Below are 4,788 nucleotides of genomic sequence, written 5' to 3' on the forward strand. Positions count from 1 at the left end.
ATCTTGGAAGGACTATCAGCTAGACAACGTTTTGGGTGCTGTAGAGCATTGAATGCCCTGGTTCACGTGGTGACTACGACGATGGCGTGCCTGTGCACGCGCTCTGTGCGCAGTGGCCGCGTCCAGGGCGCCGTTTCTGCTTCGTCCGCTTCCCCCTCGTCGTCTTAGCGTGCGTGAGCATGTCCATTGTCTTCCTCTCGTCGTCGCCGATCACCTGGACCCCGCTCCCCCTCCGTCCGCTTGCTCACCGACGCTCGCGGCCACGTGACCACGGGCGGACAGTGGCCATTTGGCTCTGTTCGTCGCCGTCTTCTTCCTCCCCGTGCTCCGTGGGCTCCCTCTGCCACGTGGGCTCCTCCCTGCGTGTCCCCGTCGCCTTCCCCCGAGCTCGAGCGCGCGCACACGCGTCCGCGGCGACGCCAGCGCGACACTCCCTTGCCCGGCTATAAATAGCCATCCCCGGCCTCGTTCGAGCTCACCACCAGCCTCGACTCGCTCCTCTAGTCCTCCCTAGTGCCTTGCCCGAGCTCGAGCCGCTCTCCTCGACCCCCATCGCCACCATGGCCGCCGCGGCCTCCCTCCTAAATTAGCTCGAGTCCGAGACTCCCTCTCCCTCTTTCCACTTCTAGTAGACAGCCCGGAGCATCCTGAACCTCCCGACATCTTCTCCTCCTCCTCGGGTGGCCAGGAGTGCCAAGTCCATCATCGCCCGTAGCCACCGTCCGCCGTCCTCAAAACTGCTCTCGCCTCGGTGCTCCTCGATGGCCGTGCCCTACGCCATCAGATGCGCCGCTTCTTCCCGAGCACGCCGGTGTGCCGAGCTCCGCGGGAGATGGCCGGAGTCGCCGGGACTCGCCGTCGAGGCGGCCGGCCTCGCCTCTGCCTCTCTTGAGCGCGGCAGGAAGAAGAAGGAACGAGGGAGGAGAGAGAGTCAACGGCGGGCCCCACCTGTAAGTGACCCAGGAGCCCGGCCCCGCTGTTGATGACGTGGATAAGTCGAAGCGCCACGGGTGAGTGCGTTTTCATTTGCCCAAAGGCGTATTCCTGTTGTACGCTTTCATCGAACGAAAGCGTACTTCTTTCTTCCATCAGCCGAAAATACGTTTTCCTGGTCAGAAAGCGTATTTCTAATTTTGCGCCTCTGCCTTATCCACTCAGGGACCCGGCTGTGAATATTATTTTTACAGAAATGTCCCTGATCTTCTACACCTCATAACTCCGCAACCGTAACTCCGTTTGAGGTGATTCCAAAGCCCACTTCTTCGTCTCGTCGAGCCCGTTTTGTTGGTATCATTTTCACTATGTTTAACATTCTGGAAATAACCTTTTTGCCCTTGCACGTAAACAGCCCCTCCGAGAGAGAACTGTTTCCGGCAAATCTTTCCGTGGCTTCACCGCACTTCTCCCCGGTGCCTTCTTCATCCCCAGGCAAGCCACAATACCCACTTGCATGATAGTCATGCAGTAGCCATGGTTTTCAACTTGAATATTTATTAAATGTTGCTTGTTTAAAATATGGTTATCATTGTTTCGGTAATGCTTCTAGACTAGTGCTTACTTTCTTGCTATGTTGTTATGCACCTGGTTGTCATGCCCTGCTAGTTGTTAGTATTCCTTTCATATGCTTATGCTTGCTAGTAGTACATGTTGATGTTGGTGATGGTCTTCGGTGCATGACTACCATCTGTCCCGAGTACCGTTGTTATGCATGTTCCATTGCATGCAGTTGGTTGAATGCTTCCATGATGGCATTGTTGATATGTTCTTGCATGATATTTATTGTTGATGCTAGTGGTCATGCTATGTTTCGGAGAAGTATGTAATTATGATGTTCATGTGAGTCAGTATGCCATGCTTAGTTGGATATGATTCATTGTTGATATGGTGGATAGTTATGTGGTACTCTCATGATATTGTTGATATCATGCTTGCATTGTACTTGCATCATGTATTTTATCATGGCTCAGCATATTTGCATTCAAGTTTAACCGGATTAAATTGAACTTGAACAACTGTTGGCCGAGTCATGGTGCCACCATATCGAGCTGACCAGTGCAACCACGCTTACCTTTATGGAAAGGTCCTAACTGGGTCTATTGTCGTGCCTCTCGCCGGTGCCTCCAATGAGGGAAGGTTATGGGCGTGCGTACCCTGGCCTGGTAAGCAGACATAACCTTGTGTGCTCGTTGTTGTTGTTATGGATCCGGTCCCCGTGAGGGACGTTTTGGCCACGACGGTGGTCGTTGTGTCTTTGGTAGACACGGGGCCACCCAGGACTAGCCCAGTTGGGAGTGGGTCGGAGTGGCCGGGAGAGTGTCATGGCAGTAGATCGGTTTTGTCGGAACGCCGTTGGTCCACCCGAATGGGAGTGCGAGGCCATGGGTTCCGTAGTGTGGGTACAGTGTACTAACCTCTGCAGAGTGTCTATTAAATCTATCGATAGCCGCGCCCGCGAGTAAGGGCCCAGTTCGTAGTTGGTCACACTATGAGTCAACAGTAATAATAATAATGTGCTTAATAACGACCACTGTTCGATGAGGATATAAGTTGGTTGTTATCGCCGGAAGGATCACTGTTTGAGACCAAGTGTTGGTCATGGTTGTGATCGCCAGAATGATCACCGTGGTATCGAGGATACCGAGTTGTTGGATATTCGTGATGTTGTGCGAGAATCGTGGGTAAAGATCAAGCTCCTTGTGGTCATTTGATGATTACTACGGTATTGTTTATACCAAGCTTGATTCGATCCTTAGATGATCGTGTAATGTCCGAAGTTGGTAAGTGATGCGTGTGACGGTTACAAGGTAACCTGAGCAGAATAAATGGTGCATGTAGTGTCATCATGTTGCATGCTAGTATCATCAGATTTATATGTTCATGCCATGATCATATTGTTCTAGCAGTATTATGTTCATGTTGTTTTTGCCATGATCATATTGTTCTAGCAGTATTATGTTCATGTTGTTCATGCCTTGTTTTTTTGATGATCTTGTGATAATTCCTGAGTAACCTGTAATTGCCATGTTGTTGTTTGTCTTGAATGCTTCTGGTTATTGTGAGCTTGCAAGTACATTCAATGTACTGACCTGGCGTGTCATGCCAGTTTGCAGGTCGTGCCTGGATTGCTTGCTTGTTTGGTTTTGTTCCAGTGTTCGCGAGCTAGGATAAGCGTTCCAGCCAGAGTCCCTGCGGAGTGGAGTTCACCACCGTCGTCGTTGTTCCGCTGCTAGAGTTATTCCGCTGCTTCGAGTTGTTCTACTGCTTGCATTGAGCAACTGAGGATGGCGTAGTGTCGCCGTGCCGATGTTATTCATTATAATATCGGAGGCCTTGTATTCAGATTCGTGTAATAATAGAAAGCTGGTTTGTTCAATGCTAAGCAGTGCCGTATTCCAGAAGACTTCATCTCGATCTCTGGGCTAGAATATGGGGCGTTCCAGTTTCTCTGAGCCAGGGTGCCACAGGCTTGGTATCAGAGCAGGTCTGGCTGTAGGATGCCCTAGCCCGCGCAAACGTTAGAAAGCGGTAGTATAGACCCCAGTTGGTTTGTTGCACTTGATTGTTGCATTTGTTTGTCGCATAGCATGCATATAGATTTTTTTTCACTAACGGTTAATCTTGTGAGTGTAGGTGGCATCGTTTTCGGTCCACCGCCTGCACCCTCCTTCTTAGCATGTCTGCTCTTAGGTGTTCGGCGTTATCTCTGTCCCAGGAGAGTGATGCCCTGGTCCCAAGTGTTCCAGACACCATTTGCAGGAGTTATGCTCAGGTATCGCGTATATTTTTCCGTCACCCACCCATATTATTTCGGTGATAGACTTGTTTCTATCCCGAATCATGCCATCCATCTCGTCCCTCTGGCAACCCTTACTGATCTTGGTTATCAGAAAAGGGCAATGCCAGCGAGCCTTGTTTTTCCACCGCTACCCTACCCAGTCATTCTATTCTTTGGACGTGTACAAATCCCTTTCGTACGCTTGATGATGATGTGGTCGTGACTTTTGTGTCTCGCTACTTGATCGTCAAGTCCGTCCTCACCTTTGTATCCATCTAGATCCAGTCACTGTTCAGCTAGTGCTTGGTGTAGCTTCGGTTACGCCAACTCCTTCCACACATGGATATAATTTTCGTGCACACCGCCACAGCATATTAGACCGTAATACCGGAGTTTCCGTGCGATTTGTGTGCTTAGGTGTGCACGCATATTATGGTGTGAGTAGCAGTAATATGTGATGATTGCTTGATTAATTATATTAGTAGTATGCTTGTGTGATTTTGTCTTAGTCGTTTCTTTTGTTTCTTTCTTTGGGCCTTCAGTGTTACAAATTTCCCCCCTATTAAAGTTGCTCGTCAGCCGACACCGGACCCGAAGAGTCAGCAAGAAATGCATATATTTGGAAACTCAGCTAAACTGAATGGAATTGTCAGCAGACTGCAGTGAAATTGGAAAATAGCTCGTCTGAATACAAAAGAAATCCTGGATGGAATGTCAGTATAAAGTTTGCAATAATGTGCACTCCTCACAACAATATGGAATTCTCAGCTGACTGCATTTAGATTGGGGGATATCTGATCATGTTACTGAGTGTCAAGTCTCCCTCAGCGTTCACTCCTCATAGCAGAAATGATCAAATCAGCAAGAAGATAAATTGTGTGCAAGGTTGACAGAATATTATCAAAGGTATGGCTCAGATACAAGTTTAATTTTTCGTTGAGGATGATTTTGGAACCCGATGTACCTGGAAGCAAGCAAAAATATGGCATGTACTCAGAAAGGAGGATAGTCCT

The 4,788-nt window shown here is 49.0% G+C and overlaps 1 long non-coding RNA gene across 1 annotated transcript; it reads left to right on the forward strand.

Annotated features, from left to right (window-relative positions):
- Positions 1 to 265: 265 nt before the first annotated feature.
- Positions 266 to 3,398, forward strand: LOC123495050 (uncharacterized). The gene is made up of 3 exons (XR_006666907.2): positions 266 to 1,010; positions 1,159 to 1,241; positions 1,349 to 3,398. It is a non-coding gene; the product is annotated as an uncharacterized lncRNA (long non-coding RNA).
- Positions 3,399 to 4,788: the final 1,390 nt, after the last annotated feature.

Source organism: Aegilops tauschii, chromosome 7 (assembly GCF_002575655.3).
Source record: "Aegilops tauschii subsp. strangulata cultivar AL8/78 chromosome 7, Aet v6.0, whole genome shotgun sequence".
Taxonomy (NCBI): domain Eukaryota; kingdom Viridiplantae; phylum Streptophyta; class Magnoliopsida; order Poales; family Poaceae; genus Aegilops; species Aegilops tauschii.